We start from the raw sequence: 26,150 nt of genomic DNA on the forward strand, positions 1-26,150 counted from the left end.
TTAACTTTTAACGTAAAGAGCGTGGTATTGACCAAGGGGAGAACCCCCTCATATACGTAATAACATATACATAATAAAAAAACAATAAAAAAAACAAGTGATACGGCTCAATAGTAATCGAAACTTTTAAAAACGTAATTTTGATGTCAATTAATGTATCAAAAGACTGGGTTTATAATGTTGATTCTAAATATATAAATTTTATTAAGTTTAGTATTACTCATCAAAGGCTACGAGCCTGAGAAAATTTACTCGATTTTTTAAAGAGGGGGAAACATCCCCTACAAGTGAAAGAATTTTAATGAAAATCACACCGTCAGATTCAGCGTATCAGAAAACCCTATTACATAGGTTTCAAGCTCATATCTGCAAAAATCTGCAACTTTGTATTTTTTGCCAGAAGAAAAATATACGAATATAGAAGTTAGTTACTTAAGTTAATTTTTAAATAAATCAATTTATAAAAATAAAATTAGAATTTTTATGTAAATAAAATATGCATTAAATAAAAAACTATCATAAATTAAATAAAAAGACAAGTTTTTTTAACTGAAAGTAAGGAGCGACATTAAAACTTAAAACGAACAGAAATTATTCCGTTTATGAAAGGGGCTGTCCCCTCCTAAACGCCTCGCATTTTACGCTAAAGTTTGATTCTGTCTCACAACTTTATTTTTTAAAACAATAAAAAACTTTAGCGTAAAGAGCGAGGCGTTGAGGAGGGGACAGCCCCTTTCATATACGGAATAATTACATTTCAACTGAAATGTAAGAAGGAATATTAGAACTTAAAACCAACAGAAATTATAACGTATGTGAGGGGGTTCTCCCCCAAGTCAATACCTCGCTCTTTACGCTACAGTTTTTTTTAGTGCTTTCAAAAGAGCTATCTATTCTAATTAAACGGCCTTTGTGATTCAGGGGTTTTGGGCTGTCCCCTCCTCAACGCCTCGCTCTTTACGCTAAAGTTTGACTCTGTCTCACAACTTTATTTTTTAAAAAAATAAAAAACTATAGCGTAAAGAGCGAGGCGTGGAGGCGGGGACAGCCCCTTTCATATACGGAATAATTACATTTCAACTGAAATGTAAGAAGGAATATTAGAACTTAAAACGAACAGAAATTATAACGTATGTGAGGGGGTTCTCCCCAAAGTCAATAACTCGCTCTTTAAGCTACAGTTTTTTTTTTAGTGCTTTCAAAATAGCTATCTATTCTAATTAAACGGCCTTTGTGATTCCGGGGTTTGTTAATCAATTTTTTTTTTAACTTATAACGTAAAGAGCGTGGTATTGACTATGGGGAGAACCTTCTCGTATACGCAATAAAATATACGTAATAATAAAAAAAAAATAAAAAAACTAGCGATACGGCTCAATAGTAATCGAAACTTTTAAAAACGGAATTTTGATGTCAATAAATGTATCAAAAGAATGTGTTTATAATGCTGATTCTAAATATATAAATTTTATTAAGTTTAGTATTACTCATCAAAGGCTACGAGCCTGAGAAAATTTACTCGATTTTTTAAAGAGGGGGAAACATCCCCTACAAGTGAAAGAATTTTAATGAAAACCACACCGTCAGATTCAGCATATCAGAAAACCCTATTACATAGGTTTCAAGCTCATATCTGCAAAAATCTGCAACTTTGTATTTTTTGCCAGAAGAAAAATATACGAATATAGAAGTTAGTTACGTAAGTTAATTTGTAAAGACATCCATTTAGCAAAAGAACAGTAAAATTTTTATGCAAATAAAAGCTGCATTAACTAAAAAACGGTCAGAAATTAAACAAAAAAAACAAGTTTTTTAAACTGAAAGTCAGGAGCAACATTAAAACTTAAAACGCGAACAGAAATTATTCCGTATATGAAAGGGGCTGTTCCCTCCTCAACACCTCGCTCTTTACGCTAAAGTTAGACTCTTTCTCACAAATCATTTTTTTAAAATAATAAAAACTTTAGCGTAAAGAGAGAGGCCTTGAGGAGGGGACAGCCCCTTTCATATACGGAATAATTTCTGTTCGTTTTAAGTTTTAATGTCGCTCCTTACTTTCAGTTTAAAAAACTTGTTTTTTTTTGTTTAATAACTGTAAGGGGCATGTTTATTTTTCAATATAATTTAAATAAAACACGCTGTAGTCAGCATACCTAAAATAAAACATTCCAGTGCTAGAACCTTTTTAATAATCGAAAGTTATTGGAGGGCACCTAACGCCCCTCTCACGCCCACCAGTTCCCCAAACAAATCCAATCAACATTTTGAGATAGACATTTTGTTCAACGTAGTTGAAAGTTATGGAAATTAGGTCTTTGCCTGCGTTGTCGTAAAAACTTCAAAAGGGACTCATTCAACTGGGAATTGAGAGGGCTAGTGCCTTTATTAATAGTGAAAAGCGATCGGAGGGCGAGTGCCTCCCTCGTCCATCATTTCCCCAAACACTTCCGATCAACATTTTGATATAGCCATTTTGTTGAACATAGTTAAAGGGTCAGGCTATTATGTTTTTGATTATGACAACCCCCTCACAGCCCTCAGGGCTAATGTTGTAAGTTATGCCCTGGGGGCATATAAGGTCTTTATAGAAAGTGTTGTCGTAAAAACTTCAAAAAGGGCTCATTCGATTAGAAATTGAGAGGGCTATTGCCCTTTTTAATATTCGAAAGTAATCGGAGGGAGAATCCCCCCCCACGCCCATCATTTCCCCAAACATGTCCAATCAACATTTTGAGAAGATCATTTGGGAATGATGGCACATCCGAGAGGTCTATGATGACAAAAAGCGGCGGAGGTTATTCATGTTGCACTAAGCCGTCCACTAATTCATAAAGATCTGATAGGACGACATAGCAGGGTGTGAACTTCTTTGCTTTTCAAAAATTTTCGCTTGAAAAGCATTTTTGCACGTCTTAATCGCATCTTTACCAAAAAGCTTTGCAGCAACTTGAATGATTGGATCCTTAACTTTCGCTATATGTCGCTTCGAAAAGTTCAACACCGGCCACATAAAAATAGAGCCTGTCATTGCTTAATTACTATGCAGCCAGCTCTCGCTTCTCAATAGAAAATCATAGTCCAAAGCACTATAATTCTTATTGCAACATGATATAAATCTTAACATAAAAAAACCTACTGAATTAATATTGTCCGTGCAATATCTTTAATATGTTGGTCAATAAGTATATAATAATAATAGTAATAATTTATTTGTGCCCGCTCATGAACATAAAAAAATGACAAGCGGAGTACAAAGAGAGAAAAAGGAAACAGCAAAGAAACTACAACAATGAAAATCATACACACTATAATACCACATTAACTAATCAGCATTGTCATAAAGGACGTGCACCGGCAATAACTCGGATCATTTTTCGAATGATCTTTTTCTAGCCTGATTTTCCAGATCTGGCAGAACTTCAGTCGGGTCACGCAAATTATACGAGTTCAGGAGACAAGTGTTACGTTCATATAACGGTAAACGCAGCAAAAATTTCAGATACTTGCAATAAACTGATCGAAGTTTCATTTTTTCTGTTGCCGTTAACCAATTCCATAGCGGTAAATATATAGAAGATGTGGCAATGCAACCGCTGAATAAAGTCGTGATAGCACTTTTCTACTGTAACTATACTTGAGTGCTGCTAACTTAGCATAACTAACTCGAATTGCAGTGGATACATTTTCGATAATCAGGGTCCTAGAACTGATGATGCTAGAGCCATATGTAACACCAAGGTACTTAAATTGATGCACCAAAAATATTTTCGTTCCATTAATGATGACCTAAGGCTCAATTCTAGATATTAGACTACGCGATTATACGGATTATACGTAACTGTAATCCCTATGGGAAATTTTCTGTTTCTTCGGGTAAAACCTACTGAATTAATAAAGTCAATGCATTATCCAAATTAGATGCTGACACTTTGAACTATTAACTGATACTAGTCGAAAAATAAAGAAAGGAAGAAATACTCATTTAAGGGGAAAAAACAGAGAGCCCAAAAGACAAGGGTATAAATCTTACACATGACTGGCATTTTACAAATAAACTTTACGTTGAAAACACCGATATGTATGCATATTGTTAAGGCCTTGCCGACAGTTTCAGGTCTTAAGCCAGACAAATATTTTTCTATCCTTATTTGTATACATACCACTCAAACTTTGGCAATATAAGTAGCGAAGTTTTTAAGCCCTTTAGACTAGGTTTTTTCTCATTATTCATATTTACCAATATAATAGGGTAATGTAAAGGAATAAAAATGAATATGGTTTCAAACTATGAACAATCTCAAATGTCTGCTATATATAAAATTGAATGTATAACCATGTTGTGTCATTCATGCATTCCTGTACTATTCATCAGATGACAAAAAAAAAACCCTAAGAAGTTGTTGCGAATACTTTTGTGAAGGTTTTAGGTAGAAAATCCTCACCAAAGCTTTTTGTCTTTCAAATAATTCTCGCGCTGACTGAAATTAGAGGTCCCCAAATACTTGACAATTTCTTTCGTTCACATTATTCACATTTTCTGTATATTAATTATCCAACAACGCCCTACGGGTAAGTTAATACCCTAGCCTAATTTTTCAAGCAATTTTAAATTTAAAAATACAACCTTTATTTTACCTGTGGGAAAAAACTGTCCAGGGGGAACTTTCCATGGGGGTGGAACTATCAGAGGGGATTTTTAGGGAGTAATTTTGCAAAAGGAAGGGGTACAGAGAGCGGAATGTCCGCAGACGAGGAATTTTCGACAGAAGGGACCTTTCGGGGCAGAATTGTCAGCGATAGAATTTTCTTTTCTTTTAATACTTTTAAGTCCAAAGTTGCGATCATTATTAATACAAAGGGGAGTTTTCTGGGTGGCTGGGGAAAATTTCTGCAGGGGAGAATTTTCTGGGGGGATTCCTTTTTAATTTCCTTTCTTTTGAGATTGCAGCAATGTGCGATGGGTAAACTAGTAATCCAAATATATAAATCGAATGTGTGTCTGTCTGTATGTCCTTTATGCATTACTACACTGTTACTGTTTATCCGATTGCCAAAAAACTTTGAGAAGCTGTCGAGTTCTGTCTTCTGAAAGTCTTAGGCATAAAGGTTTTTACTCCCCCATAGTCTTTTTAATCTATCGAATACTTTTTGTGCTGACTGAAATTAGAAACCCTCTGAACACAAATAATTGCAATTGGAAACACTGAGGTAGTAAAGCAGAAGTTAACAATTCAAAGTTATTTCTCTGAATACTTTTAAATTTAAAACTAAGATCGTTATTGATGCGCAGGGAAAAATTCCAAGGCGGAATTTTCTTTGGGGTTTTTTCTAGGGTAATTTTTCACGAAGGGGTGGGAGGGTTCCATATACAAGGGGTTTTCCTTGGGAGAGCATTTACTAAATACGTTTAATTCTTCAGTTTGATATTTGTTAATCGGTGGGGGGGGGGGTGATTTCCGTTGGGGGATATTTTACGCAAGGTGATTTTCTATGGAGGAGGAATTCTCCGCAGAGGAAAATTTGAAATGGGGGAATTTTCCTCGGGAAATTTTTCAGGTGGAATTTTTCTTGAATTTCCTTTCTTTTGAGGTCGCAGAAACGCGCAACGGGTAAGCTAGTCTTAAAAAAACCTAATATACGATTTTAAATTATTATGATAAACTCGAAAATATACTACTTTTTCGATGGAAATTAACAGAAGAAAAGCCATGTATCAGAGGATGTCTCCTATACAAGAACAAATATATATTACATCATGACCGTTATGAAACGTTCCAAAACTGGATTGATCAAATTTTATCCATTGGCTCGAATAAAGAAATGCTGCTTAATTAATTAGCCACCAGATTATGGAATAAGTAAGTTGAAGGGCAATCGACAATAAAATGATCAGTTGGAACTTAGACATTAAGTAAAAAAATTATTAAACATATTATTAATTCGGTCTAGATTTCATAAGATAAGTTTTTTTTTGCAACTTTTAGGGGCGTCGATTCTCGAAAATATAAGGAATAGTGAAAAGAATTTTTTTCGGTTTGTTTTATTATATAAAGATACAGAAGAAATTGTTACTCAAAATTTAAAAGAATAGTTTTTGTTTTTCTTTTTTTTTTCTTAATAATAAAAATACCGAACATAGTTTTTTTTTTAACCAAAGATTATATTTTTTCAAATTCTAGAAGGCGAAACTAAATTCTTATTTTAGCTTGTAAGGAAAGTTTCTTACAAGCGATACATTTTTTCTGTGATACATTTTGGGAGTTACGACTGCCAGGTGATTATTTTATCTTCCTTTGGCTTAGAACCCTTTGTCATTTCTCAGACAAATCAATTAAATATGACTACCGGTGATCCTCCTAAGGCAATGCAAGTTGCAAACATTAAATTATTTTTCTAATGGTACAGAGTAAACCCCTGTAATACAAACGCTTATGTGTCCTATCTTACAATGTTAAAAAGGGTCGGATACGTATTCAGTTGCCTTTAGGCTATTTGCTATGACGTTCATGCATGCTAGAAGCCTGAAAAACTGAAGATAGACGAGCAGAAGTACCAAATTGATTGATAACATAATTATTTCAGTTGGACGTCTGTTTCACACACATTTTGTCTGTGCCCCTGTGGTACAATTTAGTTGGAAAACTGAAACAGTTTATGCCAAAGAGTTGGCAATGCTTATGAGAAATCAAACGTGGCACTGTCCAGTCCAGTCCAGGAAGACGAGTAAAGGAAAGGTATGCTACAAATCAACTAGGCATATCTATGCAATCTTCTAACCACACGAAATAAGAAAGCATAGAGATAGAAGCTTGATAACGCCTTCCCAGAGTAGACTCTCGATTAAGAAAACAATTCTTCATTCCCAATGTGCAGAATAATTGTAATAATCCCTAACAGTGGTTCTTTTTGCTTTACCCTCAACCCCCCTAATGTGTAAATAGGCTAGATGTATCTAAATCATATATTCTCCAAATATTTTGCCATTTGTCAGTCTCTTGTTTCAACTTGATACCTTTAAACTGAAGCAACCTTAAAATCATTGATACCTTAAAATCAATCAATGAAATCAAGAAACAGGAAGATACATGGGAAATATGTAAGCCAAGGTTAATTTGGGCTAGGCCAATTTATCTGTGTTGCAGCAGTAGTTAGCAACCTATTAAGAGGCAATCATGTCCCATAGTAAATATTATAATAACCTGTTAGCCTACTCCTAAAAATAGAGTCAGATCAAAACAAGAAGTACACTAATAGAACCATCTTGTCCAAAACAGACATCCACCATATGGCTAATATGGGAGTGAAGTTCATTTGTGATGCAAATGGATGTTATATTTACATTGAGGATGCAATTCTATGTATAAATTTGCACAATAGAGGGGTGGGGGTATATATTCTGTGAATATATAGGCTAGGTCCTAAGAAATTCATGAATTTCTTAGAAAAACTGTAAAAAACAAGGAAAGAAGTGAAGATAAAGGCTCTCCCCCTGAAAAATGTGCTACCTAAGATTATTCTGCATATTAGGCTATGGAGTAAGAATTGTTTTCTTAATATGTTTCCTTATGTCCAGCTGGACTCCTAGGCCTATGTCCAGCTTGACTCCTAGGCTTAAAATACTGGTTGGCCAGTTGGCTAATTTAAAGATTTGTATATATATATATACACTGTCAAATTAGCCATCTGGTGATATTTCATCCAAAACCCCTAGGCTATAGCCTAGGCTATAGGAAACTTACCATCTCTTGGCTTGAACAATGAGGAAATTGGATATTTTTTTTGCAGTTCATATTATTGACTTACAAATAAAGTAGGCTAAAGATACCACTTGATGCCTTTATATATATATATATATATATATATATCCAAACTTTGTTTGTATGTTTGTTTTGGGGAAATGATGGGCATGGGAGGGGGTGTTGGTTGCTCTCAAATCACTTTTGACCTAAAAATTTACAGTAAAGAACCAATTCTAGCCCATAGTAACAGAAATACTTTTTTTGGGCTGCAGCAGTAGCTAGCAACCCAGTAAGAGATGATCATGTTGCATAGTAAATTTGACAATATCCCATAACTCATAGAAACAGTGTCAAATCAAAATAAAAAGTACACTATTAGAACTGCCTTGTCTGAGACCCCTATATAGGAAACTTGAATAACAAGGAAAGTATATTGGCTTGAAAAACAAGAAAAGTGGCTACAACCACAATATTCTGCATTGACAGTATATTTTTTCCTTTGTGTTTTTCCTCTCTGCAGCTAGAGGGCAATGGAACATCATAGAGAGCCGTTTAATGGCTCATTTTAAAGGAAATTTATGCATTTAAAACCATCTGTAATTTAACAAAAATAACTTTTAAAATATAATCAAATTTTTACAAAAAAACTACATTTTTGTATAAAACTTGAGTAACAAATGTTATTCACATTATCCAGGTTGCAGCAGTAGCTAGCAACCTAGTAAGAGACAATCACAAGCCATACCAAGAAATACAATACCCCATAACCTCAAGTCTGAGGTCATGCCTGACCTTAGACATAATGGCATAACCCACTCATCACCAATAGATAAGACTAATATATTGAATACCAAGTTTGCCTCTGCCTTCACCAGCCAACCTTGTTCAAATTTTCTTGCAACACCATCAAACTTAATGTACCATCCAATACCAAAATTACCAATTACCGAAGATGTAGTCTCAAATAGCCTAGAAAAACTTGTTGCTAATGAATTCATAGGGTCATATAGAATACACCAAAGGCTTCTCAAGAAATAACAAATTGTTCTATTTTCTTACTTGCGTGGCCTGTTCCCAATGTCCCAAACCCAAGAGAACTACTATAAGTATGTAAAAAATCCTGTACAAACCCAGTCCGCAAAAAAGGCCTCACAGAACAAACGGAAAATAACTATCTAGTTAGCATCACTTTTGCAGCTGTGACGGTGAATGAGAGATTTGTTAATAGAGCTCTAATTCAGCACTTGGAAACTAATAACATCCTCACTTCCAATCAACATGGCTTCAGATCTTTAAGATCTGTTGACACTAATCTGATACACACAAACAAGTGTGTTACATCATTTGTGGATAATGATGTACCTGTTGATATGGTGCTCCTGGGCCTCTCAAAAGTATTTGACAGGGTTTGCCATGAGTTCCTCATTACCAAACTAAAAGCAGGAGCTGTTGATGACATTATTGTCCAGTGGATACAGAGTTTCCTTTCAGAACGAACACAAGTTGTAAGAGTTCACGACTCTAAAGGTGTCCCTCATTGCTCCTTGTCTACAACCGTTTTAAGCGGCGTTCCCCAGGAGACCATTCTTAGGCCAAGTCTCTTCAACTTATATATAAATGATGCACCCAATCTCCTCTCAAACCTCCTCACTCTTTATGCTGATGATTCAAAACTTGTTGGTTAAGCAGCCACAACCTCTGACTATAACCACAACCTCTGGCAATCTATTCAAAATAACCTTAATATTCTTGGAACTTGGGCTGAATCATGGCTCCTCTCGTTCAATATTCACAAATGCCATGTAATCTACTTTGCTAATCATAGCACACATCAGCAATACCATCTCCAAGGTAACCCCCTTTCTGCAGTCTCTGAAGAAAGAGACCTTGGAGATCATTGTTGATCATCAACTAAAGTTCAGCACCCATGCTAAATCTGTATCATCATCTGCCCTCCAATCTCTCAGAATGATCAAAAGAACTATCTCTAGCAGATGCCCAAGCATGTTTATGAAGCTCTACAAGGCACTTGTTTGCCCGCGCCTAGAGGTTGGAATGTCCCTGGCATCCCCCTATTTCAAGAAGGACAAAGAAATTCTAGAAAGAGTTCAACAAAGAGCAACCAAAATGGTCAAAGGCCTCAAACAAATGCCATTTACATCACTTGGAACTTCCTACTCTTGCATACAGGAGGAAACGTGGTGACATGATAATGACCCACAAAATTATTTCCAAAAATGTTCTCCCTTGTCTCCTTACTCCTCCCCCAGAACATTCTGTGGCTAGAGGTCATTCCAAAAAGATCTTCAAGCAATGCTCCATAGTCCTAGAAAAAAGCCATTTTTTTCAGCCAACGAATAACGAGCTGGTGGAATATACTCTCTGAAAGTACAGTGGCTGTTGACTCAACAGGTACATTCAAGAAAAATCTAGACAAAGAATGGCTAAAGCAAGAGTTTCTGTACGACTGAGAAGCTGCTGAGTCCTCAAGCAAAATTTAGTCCTCAAATCATTACAAGGATGAAGATCCTTAATTTTGCTCCAAGCTGCAATTTAAGGTAAGATAAGTCCTAAAAATAATGTCAGATCAAAACACAAAATACACTGTTAGAACCACCTTGTCTTAAACTCTTATTACTTAAAAACACTTTTTGCACAAAATAAGTTTTTCAAAGAAAAGTAAAGAACTCATTAAACAAAAAATGAGCAAAAATAAAATCAAATAATCTACCAAGTGTGAAACTACTGCAAATCAGCATTGATAAATAAATGAAACCCAAAACAACAGAAATTAACATCAGTTGGGCTCAAAACCCCTATGCCTTCCCCTGACCAGAACATAATTTGCTCTTTACTGAAAAAAAGATAAATGTTTTTAATTTTGTAACTTTAATAAATCAAATAATATTAACATTTTGATTACTAAATATCAGTACATGTATATTAAACTATCAATGCAAATTCATTTGTATTTTTTCAGTAAAGTGCAAATTATGTTCTGGCCTTGGGAAGGCATAGGGGTTTGAGTACAGTCTCTTGCATTCAACAACAAATAAAATAGGTTTGCTTGAAAAAAAAGAAAAGTGGCCTGAACTACTACATTCTACATCAAAGATGTCTATTTTTCCTGTTCTGTATCCTCAGCTAGCAGGGCACTAGAACATAACAGAGAGCTGTTTAATGGCTCATTTTAAAGGAAATTGCTACATCTAGTCCCTTCTGTATTAAAAAAGAATTTAAACATATAATTTTTTTTATGAAAATTTCATTTTCCTCCGCAGCTAGCGGGGCACTGGAACATCATAGAGAGCTGTTTGATGGCTCATTTTAAAGGAAATTGCTACATCTAGTGCCTTTTGTAATGGAAAAAAGTTTTTAAAATAAAATCAATATTTACAAAAAACTGCAGTTTTGTTCAACATTGTAGTAGCAAACATTATAAACATCATCTTGCATATGATAATCAAAATAGGATTTTTAGCATTATAAAAAGCATTTAAATATAGTTGTATAAATCGTAGTAATTTTTTAGGGTTTTAACAAAAAATATGATTTGTCAATTGAAGCTAGAATAATGCCTGGAAATTTTTAAACAAAAATACTTTTTTTTGGCTTAACTCTTATACTGAGCATCTCTATAATGTTGTGCTATATTTCCTTATAAAATTTGAACAGGAGAGGTCTAGAATAGCAGCTCTTCAGAAGAAGAATTGCTAGGACAAAAAGAGGTGCATTTTCAGATTGCCAATTTTATGTTAATTTTTTTGATTTTGTTTGTGATTTAGACAATTCATTACAAGCTCTCTCTAATAGTCTCATATAGTCCTAGGCTATGAAAAAAAAACAACTAAGCATTAATTGATGAAAACTGATTGTAAAACAGATAAAAATGGGAAAAACAGGAAATATGATTCATTGGTGCTTGCTGCATATTACAAAGTAAGAAGAGCTGAGGATGAATTGCTGAAAATGTAAAGAAAACCACAACCATCTAAAAGTTTTCTTTTTTGTTTAAGTCTTCTTATAGAGAGCTGCTATTCCAGACCTTTACCTATTTGCACATTTGGAGAGGGGGGTGAGGGTACAGTAAAGGGCTTTTTAGGAATGATTAACTGCAATTTTAGGTAAATAAAGAGCAGTCCACGTTTCTGACCTACCAATAAAGTGACTGTTTAAGAAGGCCCACCTAGATTTGTAAGTGCAATCATAATGACTTATACCTATAAAAAAGACTGTTAAAAAGATTTAATTCACTTCAACTGACTACAGCGCCATCTACATTTGTCAGTCTGTGGCTCTTTGGATTACTCAAATGGTCACCAGAGGACTCACTGTTTATGGTGCTTCAAAAAAAGCATAGACAGCATGGAAAGAGAGGCAGGTGGCAAAACAGACAGATGGTGATACCTGTTAATATTTCTGAAGAACGTTGTTCTGACTGGAGGATGGCTGTGTGTGAACCAAGGACTCTTGTGAAAATAAGATGTTTGCAAAGGTATGAAATTCCTCCCGCTCTTTCTCCATCACAGTTGCAGCTGATCTTACCATGATCCTCTGATAAGCTTCCCCTGCTATTATGTCCTGAGCAGTTATCAGCTCAGACAAAGCTTCCGAATTTTATTCTGTGTAATGCCTGATCATTAACAAACAAAGTTGACAAGTTGGAGATACTGCTGAGAGAAGTGAGTGTTCCTATTGCTGCAGTTAGTGAATGCTGGGATATAACTGACAAAATGGGCAGAATAAAAGGCTACACTTCACTTGCTGTGATAGAGGCTTGAGTAGAAAAGGTGGTGGCATTAGTATTTATATTTGTGATGACATTTTGTCTAAGCTGTTAAATATACCAACTGATTTGTGTCATGAAGTTGTCTGGGTAGAGTGCAAGCCATCCAAACTATCAAAAAAGTTCTCCTGTTTGATAATTGTGTCTGTGTATTACCCAGAGAGTGCAAAGAACAGGAAAGAGCTTATCAGCTACTTACAGACCTACTTTTACAAACTTTGTCACGCCCATGCCTATCCTGGCTTCATAATAGCTGGCAATTTTAACCAGACAAACAGACAATGGGTATCTAGTGTCCTTGATCTGAAGCAGGTAGTTACCATTGCTATGCACCAGAGTGGCAGTACTCTAAACCTAATTTTTACAAACTTGAGTGACAATTATTACTCCCCTTGGTCATTAGGTCCTCTCCAGAGTTCAGATCATTATGTAATCCTTTGGCAAGCCAAAAATAACCAAAAGAAGACAAAGAAAACCAAAGTGACTATTCATCTGCTTAACCCTCAATCAATTTGTGATTTGGGTTGGTGGATGGGACTTATTGCTTTGATAACTCTTTTCTGTTAGAGATGTTTCACAAGTTTCTTTCCACTAAAGTTGTAGTGGTAAGTGAGTCCAATAAGCCATGGATCACAAGCAATCTCAAACAAATGATCAAGATAAGGTGCAGGCTGCACAGTTCCAGACAAATAGCCACAGCAGCAAAACTTAGAAACCATATTGTGGCTGTCAATCATTTCAAGCAAAGAAATTATGTTCAGGAAAAGGTAGTATCTCTTCTCCAAAGTAGCAGCCAGAAGTGGCATTCCACAGTGAAACAGATGACTCGCAAGTCAGTTAACAGTGAGCTAAAAATACCCAAGTCTGATGGGTATCTTACAAACGCTTCAGACGTTAACGAGTTCTTTGCTGGCATTTGTACCACCTGCCCTTCAATTATGCAGGCCAAACTGGTTTATCTCTTAGTTGATTGTGAAACTGACAAAATAAAACAGTTTACCAAATTTGCTGTTTTTAAAGAACTTAAAAAACTAAACCAAACTGTTCTTCCTACCCTGGTGAGTTGCCAGTCAAACTTATTCGTGAATATGCCTTGTTTTTATGCCATTGGCATTGATCATCAATCAGTGCTTGAGTGAACAAACCTTTCCTGATGCTTGGAAGCAAGCCTATGTTTGCATAATACCCAAAGTTAAAGGACCTACATGTGATCAGTTAAGGCCTATTTTGATTACACCAAACTTTGCTAAAGTTGCAGAATCTTTCATGTATTGTGAACTTCTTGTGCAAATTTAACCATCACTTGACCCCTTCCAGTACAGTTGCTTGAAGGGATGCACCATGTCTGTTTATTTAGCATGTCTTGAATGGTTGGAGTTAGGAAGCTCTTGTCGATTTGCTTCTGGTAGACTACCAAAAGGCATTTGATTTGATCACCCTCTTGCCACCCAGAATCTCAAGTCAATGGGTGTCCATAAGCACATCCTCCTATTGGTAGTTGATTTCTTACATCACAGGTATAAAAAAGTGTATGCCTTTTTTCCTGGTGATATTGAATTGGAATGGGTGGAAATTACATGTGGTGCCCCACAAGGTACCAAATTAGCAGCTCTTCTTTTCTTGGCTGTTATCAACTGCGTCCTTTCCAGCTTTGACGATTGCTTTAAATTTGTTGATGATTTGTCTGTGCTTCTTAATACCACATAAAGGATTTGCAAGCTGTAGCCTAGTTTGACCCAAATTTTTTCAATCAGTTTAAATCACAGTGTACTGCTACCAGTCTTCAAATTAATGAGAATAAATCAAAGGTTTTGAGGTTTAACCCACTTAAACGCGATTTTACCTGCCCTGCGACTTTGTTCCCTTCTGCTTTATGTGCGACTATCTTGGGCATCACCTTTAGTGTGGACTGTTTGTTCTCTATTCATGTACAAGAGCTGGTAAAGAAGGGGCATTATGCTATGCAGACACTAGTGGCAATGCGCCAGCTAGGTTTTCCAATACATCAACTGAAAACGGTGTGCCTCACTTTTATTTGGCCCATCCTTGAATATGCGTGTCCCGTGTGGAGCCTGCAAGTTCATCACATAGATTATTTAAGTGATGATTTGGAGGGGATCCAGAAACGAGCTGTAAAGGTCGTTCTTTGTGACAAATATGTAGATTATAGCTCTGCTCTGAAGTCACTTGAAATACCAAGCCTTCATGATTGCCGTTTTCAGCTCATGATTAGTTTTGGCCAGTTTTTATTGTCTAGTCCTGTACATTGGACAATATTACCACCTGGAATGCCTGTCCATGCTAATACCAGAAGCGAGAGCAAGCTTATGCCCGTCTCGTGCTGCACAACAGACTCAGTAACTCGTTTGTTCCTTTCTTTTAATAAAATGTAGTGAACTGTTTTTCATGTATTGAAGTGTTTTTCATGTAAAAAAAACAGCACCTTTTAGTGCCTTTTTTAAATGTGTCTATGACAGCTGATTTCATTAAACTGATTCTGATTCTGAACATACCACCTGATGCCTTTTTTGCTATATCTGAATATAATAATTGTTTTACTTGAAAATTCAATTTTAAGCCCTTTACTGATCCTCAAAGATGATACCTTTTTCTCTTATTTTAGATACAGCTTATATACCTCTGTTAGCATCAATGGGGACAAAATCAAGAATCAATAAATACATAGGAAATATATAATATGGGCTTTATATTTGGGTAGGGGAGAAGAGGATGACACTGCTTGGGGATGACTCCAAACATTGGACCTCTTGTCTAAAGCTTTTGAGCTAATCCATTAAAAAAAATCCCAAAAGGAGCTTTTTGTGTAATGCACATTTGCTGCAAGTTTCAGATTTTGGATAAAAGAGACTACTCAGAAAAGAGGTAAAGAAGTTTTTATATGCTTGCTGGAAATCCTGAAACATGTAGTCTTTGTTGAATATTTTCTATGTTATTGTACCTCTTTGGCAGTAAGTTAGCAGGATCAGACAAGTTATGCCCCTGTTATTTGCAGGGCAATTTTCTTCAGTAAATGTTGGGCCATTATATACAAAAAAACAAATTTTCAAAATGACATCAATAAGGGGAAAGGTATAATCACCTACGGAACAAGTACTGACAAAACTCTCCAAAAGTGACCCCGCGTACCTCAGCGCCTCTAGACCAAAGTGCTGTACTACTTAATTGCTCCGCGCCAAAATACCGAGTGACCGGGATGAATTGTGTAACTACGGGTTTTAGTTGCCAGGTTCGCATAGGTATACAAAGGGTCACTTTTTTTGTGTGGAGAGGATAGGTTTTGTCAGTACTTGCTCTGTAGGTGATTATACTTTGATAAGGGACAACTCTTGATACTTTTTTTGGGACAACTCTGGATGCTTTTTTCAGGGTTTGGTTTCACCCCATACTGATGGAAGAGTTTTTCCTAACCTTGAAAATTGAATTAGATATAGCTAGAAGTAGAAAATTGCAGTGTTCCAGTTTTGTTATAGTGGACCTGCAGGCTTCTTTCCATTCTGTGCATCAAAGCACGAAGTGGTGTTTTCTATGTAATTTCCATCTTGTTTTCTTCAGATGCTGAAAATTGTAATTTTCTTTCACATATGGTTTTCAAATATATTTGAAAGAGAGTTGTCCTCCTGATACAGAATTAGCAGGTATGCTGTTGTTCAATTTGTAAATGGGAATTTGTCTTTCCAAGTAACTGCTGAAGTTTTTTCTTTAAAGAAGAGTACCATACCCTTGTGGATGCCATGAAATGATACAAGAAAAATACAAGATTTTGAAAAGAGTGGTTTTAGTGGTAGCAGTAATCTACGCCATCTTGAATGAATAATTGTTGTGTCAAGTTTATTTGTGCAGCTATTTTTGCAAGGATAAAAGACTTTGTTTAAGGTAACTTATACCTACACTAAAAGACTTTGTTTAAGTTGTTGCTCTGAATTCCATGTTTAAGTTCGAGTTAGCTACCAAATACTAGACCAAAGTACTATCTCCAAATACTAGAGTATCTGGAAGTAAATAGCCCAATCTACTTTATCTATTAATAGATGGCCTTGAATATCTATAGAAAGTAGTAAAAAATTTTGTTTCTGCAATATGAGCGAGGAGCTAGTTTTAAACCCAGTTTTAAATTTCCTTAAAAGATTGATGATTGATGGTGTGAAAATTGATTTAATAGTAAAAACAGCAGCTGCCTACGACAATCGAGATGTAATTTTGCAAGCTAAAAAGCTACTAAATACTGAACTGAGTGTTTCAAGCTGCCTGGTATCACACTTGAAAGATGAGGACAATATTTCTGACATGTGCAAAACTCTTTCCACAGCACTCTGCAAAGCAAAATATCCCCATACCTAATTTTGTTATAATGAGCCCATGCAAAGTCCCGACCATAGGTGAGGCTGTACACTCTACGGTTGTATCTAAAATGAATGAGTTGTTGCAAAAGCTGGACAGTTTTATTGAAAATTCCATTTCTACCCCTAAATGGCCTCAAGTTGAACTGCAAGAACAGTCAAATTTTGCCTCAAAAGTTTCTTATGCAGTGGCTCTCAAGAATCCTCCTAAAGATTTGAAAGGTCCATCAGAGAGAAAAACCTGTATAGATAGTTTGTGTTCTAGTGCTGACAGAGGGATTAATGAACTCTGCTGAAGCAAAGGGGAGTGGAAGCTTGTTGTTTCTAATAAACATATTGCTAGCCAAATTGTTGATAAAGCTAAGTGCTCTGAACTCTTTCTTGAGGCATCAATTAAAGAACCCGTCTTTGTTGCAGCCATTAAGTGGGTACCCGACAATTTGGATGACACTAAACTTAAAGAGCTTATTCCGAGGTGCGTCAAAACAGCACAATGTGGGAAATGACGAACATTTAAAGTGTACTTCCAATCTCAAAATGAGCTTGACAGATTCCTAAAGGATTCAATTAAAGTTGGATATCAGCGTCTTCCTGTGCAGGAGTTTATTTTTCTCCCTTGCTGGTGCTTTAACTGCCATGTTGCTGCAAACTGTACAAAGCCAACCATTTGTTTGAGATGTGGAGCAAGTGACCACAAGTCTACCTTTGATCACCCGTGCAAGAAAACTCCTATTTGTGTTACTTCTAAAGTGGAAGGTCATATGTGCTATGGTGTTAACTGTCCCGAAAATCATAAACCATCAAAATTGAGCCCATAATGCTAAGCCTTATGTCTTGGAATATTAATGGAGCCTTGTTAAATAAATTACCAGCGCTAAATGCCCTTATTTCTAAATATTCTGTCATTTTTATTCATGAGCATTTTATTACTTAGCTTAGTATAAATTTACTTAAGTTAAAAGGTGCTTCATCATTCTGTGTGCCGACTAAGATATTAAGTAGAGGGGGTAGACCATCGGGAGGTGTAGCATCATTCATAATTTCGGATGTCTGTTCTAGTTTATTTGACATGGATGATAATTTTCTTGCAATTAGGGTTGAGAGTTGTATCTTCATTAATGTGTATTTGCCAACAAATTATGGTAATGATCAATCTGATCAATTATTCGCACTTTCTGTTAAAAAAACCTGATTCATGTTTGGATGAAGTTAAGCAAATGGGCTTGCCCTGCATAATTGCTGGCAACTTTAATTGAGACCTCTCAGAAATTGGGATTCATCAATCAGCTCGTACATCAATGATAATGAGTATGTTTGGCGATTATTTTAGTGTTCTTGCAAAAGATAGCACTTTTACATATGTACACAATTCTGCTCGAATTTCTAATCTAGATCATATTGCTGTGTCCCACAATGTCTCTGCTGAACTGGTGAAGGTTATTTCTGACTATCAACTATCTGACCATCTCCCTATTACATCTTCTTTGCAACTCTATGATTTCAAAGAACAGAATATTTATGTGATTCCTCCTAGGCTAAAAACCTATCGTGATTGGGCTAGAATCAATTCTGGTTTATATGCTTCTTGTACAGGTTTTATTCTGAGTACAATACGGGCTCCTTCCCACCTTTTGCAAAGGTCTGCCAAATTACCAAAATATGAAGTGAGAATTTGCCAGGTTACATATGTAGCCGAAATCAGCCATGCTCTTTGTTTTGCCGAAAATCAATCTGTACCGCTTCAGAAAATCCGTAAGGCTGTCATTGCAGGCTGGTCTTCGAACCCTGATCTCATAGCTTTTTGCCTTGAAGCAAAATTTTAGTTCAATGTTTGGAAGGATTGTGACTGTCCATTGACTGGTGCTGCAAATCTTGTTTGTCTTTTTACAAAGAAATTTTTTCAAGACTCTCACTCTTCATTGTAGAAACCTAGTGAATGCCAATTCAGCACATACTAAGAATGATAAAAATCTTCATTTTAGAATTATTTCTTGCAAAGATAGGCCTCCACCATCTTTATCTGCGGCTGACGTTCCTGATGAGGAATTGTATACCTACTATGAATCCAAATTTGCTGCTCCTGATCAGCCCCTTAACTCTTTTATGAAGCTGAGTTAGATCATTTCCTTGCTACCAGTCTCAATAAAGAATTTGTTGTTAGCAGAGCATCGATTGAAAATGTCATCAGACATTTAAAGGCTAAATCATCCAATGGTATTGACCACATCAGTGCTTTAAATTTGAAATTTGGTGGGGAGGCATTAGTCCAACACTTGGCACTTTTACTGCAGAGGAATTTTAAATAGCAAATCGTACCCTCTTCTTTCTGCATTGGAGATCCTATCCCGATTCCCAAAAAAGGAAAACCAAATCCAGAATGTTTATAATTTTGACCTATTACGGTGGTGACCTCCTTTTGCAAGGTCTTCGAGCTTCTTTTCCGATCTGAACTTGAAAAGACGTATTACACCCCACCTCACCTGTGAGAGCATCAGCTTGTGCTGATGCTCTCACAGTTGTAGCTAATGCACTAATTGATGCCGAATCCTCAGAAGAATGACTAGTTCTTGCTAGTCATGATATCAGACGTGCCTTTGATTCCCTCATCCACCCAGTTATACTCCTCAAAGTGGCCAAACATGGACTGAATTCCTCGGTCATTCACTGTCTTCGAGATATGTACTCTCGACCTTGCGTTCGTTTAAAACTACCTCCAGATAAAAATATGCCCCCTGTTGCCCATGGGAAATTCATTCCAGTCTTGAAAGGTGCATGCCAAGGAGCAGCATCATCTCCCAATCTTTTCAATAATTGTGTTTTGGATGCTCAAGATCATTGCCCCACATCTCTGATTCTATCTTCATTGAATCTGTCTCTAGTGTGTTATGCAGCTGATGTTTTGAATCTCAGCCTTACCCTCCAAAAATGAATGAGATCTTTGTCACACATAAACAGGAGTATCTTAAACTTGGGCATCAATCCTGACAAGTCTGAAATTGTGCTTTTTAACTCGAAAGGTGAGCCACCATCCCTTATAGTGCTTGATGATACCATGGTTAGGGCCATCGACCACCTCGTTTATCTAGGTCTTCTCATTGGTTCCTCGCTGCACCACATCCAATCACTGCTCCTAGACCATCTCACACGACATATATCTGCTTCTTATGCATCTATTGTTTCAGCAAAACTTCGATTCAACCACCTACTATTAGCTAGACTTTGCAATGCTGTAACCGTCCCTCACATTTTGTATATTGCCCCATTTTGGAAGCTGTTTACTCGAACTGATTGTCTGAAAGTCCGGTCCGTTATCTTTTGGTTTGCTAAGTATTTGCTTCAGTTGCCTCCTTGGCATCAAAATTCTCCTTTAATCAGAAAATTCAAACTTGCGGATCCTAATCTTGCAATCCTTAAATTAATTGCCAAACATAACCGAAAATTGGATTCACAGAATGATTGGGACCATGCTGGTACCATACTTTAATTCAATAGCACTATAATCAATAATGTTCTGTTTTGTTGTTTGTCTATGTCAGTGGTTTCTTGTTCGTTAGCTTTTGTTTTGTTCTTCTTTTCTTTTCCCTTTACTCCGTCTTGTCATGTTTTGTGATTGATGGGTTTTCAATAAATAATAATAATAATGACAGAGTTTAGGAGATCACTAAGCTTGTTTTTACTCCTAAACAAGAGATGGAGCTTACTGCACACCTTGAAAAATGCTCACTGCTGAACCATTGGATGACTCCCTATACAACAAGAAAGTTAGCCTACTAATGGACAATAGCACTGAAGATCAAACTCCTGTCTAGCTGGAAACTGAATGAGAGAGCAGGAATGAACTGGCTAAAGGGTTCATCAAATGGGATTATAGTTTGTCCATCAGAAAACCTGAAAATACAGGCCAGACTGGTGTTGCCAACTTTAATGCCATTGTAATTGGTGCCTTCTTTTGAAATCTTCTGGAGCTGTATTACAAATATCATTTTCGTCCTGGCCAAAGTTTGACCTGCAACAAAACAGGATTAACCACAGTTGTGCAGGCCCCAAAGGTGATTGTTAAAAAGGGAGCAAAAAAGGTGGTACAGACTGTGCCAGCAGAAAGAGGGAAAAATGTCGCATTAGTATGCTTTGTATCTGTAATTGGTCAGATGTTTCCACCAGTGTTTGTTTTTCCAAAACTCAAAGCCCCAGAGAGGATGTATCAAGATAGACTGCCAGGATACATTGGCTAAGTTTATTGCAGGTGATGGATCATCTCAGACACTTTTCTTTGTTCCATGGATCACTTTCTAAAAGAGCACCTTTTGTGCAATTGTGTGGTTAGATTAACTCTTGATATATACTCCGCAGAAATCTGCCATGCACTTTTGTCTGCTGAAAAAAGGGCAGTTCCACTTACAAAAATAGGTGTTGGTACCCAAGTTACCGGGTGGTCAGGAAAACTAGCGCTGTCTGAAGCTTGTGAACGTGCTAAATTTTGATATAAATTATGCAGAGATTGTCTATGCCCCCGTCAAGAAATAGTGAATGAACTAAAAAAATGTCAAAAAAATGTTTTGCTAAGGAACTTGCCCTTCATCGATCTAAAATGCCAACACTTTATTCCGAGAAGGTCAGGGATTCACCTGATCTTCTGTGGAAGCTATTACCTCGTACTATCTCCTCCAATTTGCCAGACCCGAATGACATTCCTTTGTCCGAGTGGATATCCCATTTTTCGAATGAATTTTCTGAGCCTGATCCTGTTTTAGAGTCACAATTTTGTGAGGAGCTCTGCAAATTCATTGATGAATCTCCTGACCTTGATTTTGTTGTTACTTGTGACGCTGTTATAAAAGCCATTTCCCAACTTAAAAAGAAAGCGTCTTGTGGGATAGATAAGGTGAGCACTCTACACATCATTAATGGAAGTTATCTTTTGGTGCGTCACCTCAGCCTTCTCATGCAAATGATATTTGTTACAGGTATTGTTCCATCCTCGTTCTGCATTGGTGATCTGACTCCGATTCCCAAAAAGAGAAATCTGAGCTGCAATGTTCCTCTTTCCGTCCCATCGCCGTATCTACTACGACATGCAAACTTTTCAAGCTTCTTTTTCTTGATGAGTTAAGACAGAAATGTTACGTTCCCCCATATCAGTTCCGTTTTCAGGCTAATCTTGGCTGTTCTCGTGCTCTTACAGCAGTTTTTACTGCCCTCGCCGACGCTGAATCTTCGGGAGAAAGTATGATCCTCGCCTGAATTGACGTTAAACGTGCGTTCGATTCCTTAGTTCATTCGTCCATGCTTCTTCATATGGCAAGGCCAGGCGTAAACCCATCAGTTGTCCGTGTTCTCGTGATTGATATAAGAATCTAATAGTGCGTTTAAAACTCCCATCCCGTTTTTCCCTGCAGTCGGCTCTTCATCCTTCCCTATATAATTGCATTAATTCTCGTGTGAGGTCAAAATCTTCGGTTCCCTCGAATATGCTTGTGAATCTTCAGTACCCCGTCCCTGTTAAGAAACGGAGTAGACAGGGAGCTATCACTTCCCCAACCCTGTTCAATAATAGTGTCCTGGAAGCGCAGGCAAAGTGTCTTCCTTCATGCAGTCTTGAGAGAATTGAAATGTCTCTTATTTGTTATGCTGATGACATCCTGAATCTCAGCCGTACGATCCAGCGCATTGAGCAGAATTTCAAAATCCTCAAAGATGAATATTCAAAAATCGGTCTGTCTTTTAATCCTGAGAAATCTGAAGTAATCCTTTTCAATTGGCGAAATCCCTCTACTTCTCTTATAAATATGGACGGTTCTCTTGTTAAACCCTCAGAACATATTACATACCTGGGCCTCCCAATTGGCACATCTATAGGTCAAACATGTTGTTTGCTGATTTCTCACGTTGAGCGATAAATTAGCATTTCTTACGCTGTAATCGTAAAAACCAAACTACGTTTCAACCGTTTTATTCTAGCATCCATTTACAACGCCACAGCCCTTCCTCATATGCTTTACATTGCTCCTTTCTGGAGATTTTTTACAGTTACAGATAAAAAGCACCTACAATCAATCTTCTTCAGATTTGCTAATTATCTTCTACATTTGCCCCCTTGGACAAGAAACCGTAAAGTTATTCAATGGTATAAGCTAGCTGACCCTAATTTTAGCATTAATAAATCTCTATCCCGTTTTCAAAGTAAGTTTAATCATCCATGGTCACCTATTTGTTCACAATAGTTTTTTTATATATTAATGTAAGGCATATAGTCACTGTTCGTATTAATGTAATGAAGAGTTTTCTTTTGTCATGTGTTTGAATTTTCAATGTGTGTTTGTGTCCTTCTTTTTCTTCTTTTTTTTTTTTTTTGTTTTCTTTAGTGATTACTCCGTCTACTGTACCTTTTTTACCTTTTTTTGACGGGCAATAAATGAATAATAATAATAATAATAATAATATATATATATATATATATATATATATATATATATATATATATATATATATAAATATATAAATATATATATATATATATATATATATATATATATATATATATATATATATATATATATATATATATATATATATATATATATATATATATATATATATATATATATATATATATATATATATATATATATATATATATATATATATATATATATATATATATATATATATATATATATATATATATATATATATATATATATATATATATATATATATATATATGTATGTATGTATATATGATGATGATGATGATGATGATGATGATGATGATATATATATATAGTATAGTATAGTATGATATATATATATATATATATATATATATATATATATATATATATATATATATATATATATATATATATATATATATATATATATATATTGAGCTTAGAACTTCTGCTTTCTCTTCTGGTGTTTTGTTTCTCCCCTTCTGATTTCTGTAGATCTGGGATGACTTTTCAAGTAAGAAGCTTGGTATTGATGTGACACCAAAATTTGTTTGGGTGGGGGTTTTGGCACTTTTCCATTTTTCATTTCAGCTTCTTTTCTGTTGCTAAATATTTGCTCCTCACCTTGTTATTCTCTTGTCTGTATTTTTGTTGTCTTTGTCTGTGTGCAATTTCTCCCATGTTTTAGTTCTAAAATTGTTCTCTTTTTATCGATTTTTTTATCCTTCCACTGAACTGATAAAGGCTAGTGTTCTGTGTGTCTTTTGATAGCATGAACTACTTTAGAGAGGACTTCTGAGTGTAGCTCAACTTTGCTGTCCATGTGTTCTGTTACAAACACGATTCTAATTTACCTGCTGTGTGAATTTTGTTTGTAGCAACCATTTGTCTAGTTAGTTTAATGTCTGATTCCTGTGGGGGTGCAAGAAAGTGGCTTTTGTCATGATGTTGATTTTCAAGCCCGCATCATCACTGCATCTGATCTATGGGGCTACTTTGATTTATGATACTGTGTCTGGATTTTTGCTTAGTACCCAATCCAGAGTGTTGGCCTTCTGTTGATTTTGGAGTCTGCTTGGCTCCTTTACAAGTTTGCTAACGAACAGGTCTTGGAAAATGGTCATAAACTGATAACCCTGGATTATAATTTTGTCCTAGGCAGGTTTCTTGAGCCTAAAATCAACTAAATACTATACATGTGAGGGTTTTCTTGTCTGCAAACAGGCTGGTTTGCTCAGTATTTATTTTCTGCAGGGATTGTGCTCTATTTTCTGGGCTTCATGTTGTCAACCAGTTTACACAGGCAAGTATTATGTTTGCATCCTGGGAGATGAATTGGAAAAATTTCCATGCTTTCTGGATTGCATTGTTGGACTTTTGTAGATAAGTGCTCTGTGCCATATAAATATTATTATTCCTCTAGTCTTATGGGACAGATTGAATATTACTTGATACCCCTATTTGAATATTTTCCAGGACTATTGCATGCTTAGGTTATATTTTGGTGAGGTAGATTACTTTTGTTTTCCTATATGCAATTATTCGCCTCAATTGTGCCATTTTGATGGGGTCATGATGTATATTAATGTAGTAAAAGTTTCATATAATACACAAATTTGAACAATTTACAAAAAATCCTATGTACCACATTTTCAGAGCCCCAAGGAGGAATTTAATGTCTAAGTATTTTGTCAAAAATGTTTTACATGTTATAGGGCTATATCTGGCTCCATTAGGGAAGTGGAGTGGAATTGTCATTACGGGGAAGCTTATATTTGGAATCAGTGTCAAACGAGGAGTTTAATGGCACTACTTTTTGTTACTATAGTTTGGCAAGATAGGTAATTGAGGGTCTGTCTAAAAGGACAAACCCTATATTGGAATCTTGATATGTCCAACTTTTATTATAAGTTTATATTTTTAGGTTAAGACTCACAAAGTACAGTTTTGCCCTTTTCAGGATATTTTGTGTAGCCGTGATGTTGGATTATCTTTCACACTTCTCCAAGCCTTAGCAGTTTTTTTTACATTTCATAAAAACTACAAATAATCTGTATTACATAATGTATTTCTTCATATTAAGAGGCGTTACCTCTAAAATTTTAAGCATAATGAATTCCAACCCAACGTTCATGGTTGTCTCTTCAATTAGGCTTACCCCTGAGGTAAAATTGACAGCACAAAAAAAAATATCTGTTTCATATCATTCAACATAAAAAAGGGTGGAAAGTTCCACAGAGGGTTCATACACAAACTTACTGAATCAAAACAGTTCTGCTCTTTGTGTTATTCATTTTGAGATTCTTCATTACTTTTGATCATGTTATTAGCTTAGTCTCCAATTTAGCCATTTTTTCTTATGGTAATTTGTGCTTTTTGTTCTATTTTGACATTATTATTTGGGATGTTTTTTATTATATAAATATATATTTATTTTATAACCCATCAAAAATACAAAGCGTGACGATGGAGTATAACAAAAAGAAAGAAAATGAAAAAAAAAAAACACATACAAAAACAGGAGCAAATACATGCAAATTAAAACTCAATAAACCAAAAAATTCAGAAAATTAAGCCACTCCAAGGGTTGTAAACCTCTTTAAATGTATCATACAAATAAATAATACAATATAAAAAAATAGTAACCCAGCAAAAATAAATAAATAAATAAAAAGGGACCCAGCATTAAAACGAAAAATCCTTCCAAGGGTGGTTCGATGGATAATCTGAAAACTTGGATAAAAGCTTAACTACAAAGTCAAGACGATTCGGCATGCTGTATCTCTCCGGTAATCTACCATTCCTAGTTCAAGAA

General features: G+C 35.8%; 1 protein-coding gene across 5 annotated transcripts in view; it reads left to right on the plus strand.

Annotated features, from left to right (window-relative positions):
- The first annotated feature begins 6,640 nt into the window (after positions 1-6,640).
- The window catches only part of IleRS (Isoleucyl-tRNA synthetase), a 117,241-nt gene continuing 97,731 nt past the window's right edge, over positions 6,641-26,150 (plus strand). Inside the window, exon 1 of one of the 5 annotated variants that reach the window (XM_089096690.1) lies at positions 6,641-6,734. The gene's annotated coding sequence lies outside the window, so the exon portion shown is untranslated. The other 4 variants (XM_089096689.1, XM_089096691.1, XM_089096692.1 and 1 more) reach the window with 4 other exon arrangements.

Source organism: Artemia sp. Qi Xiang Cuo, chromosome 11 (genome assembly GCF_049724085.1).
Source record: "Artemia sp. Qi Xiang Cuo chromosome 11, ASM4972408v1, whole genome shotgun sequence".
In the NCBI taxonomy this organism is placed as follows: Eukaryota; Metazoa; Arthropoda; class Branchiopoda; order Anostraca; family Artemiidae; genus Artemia; species Artemia sp. Qi Xiang Cuo.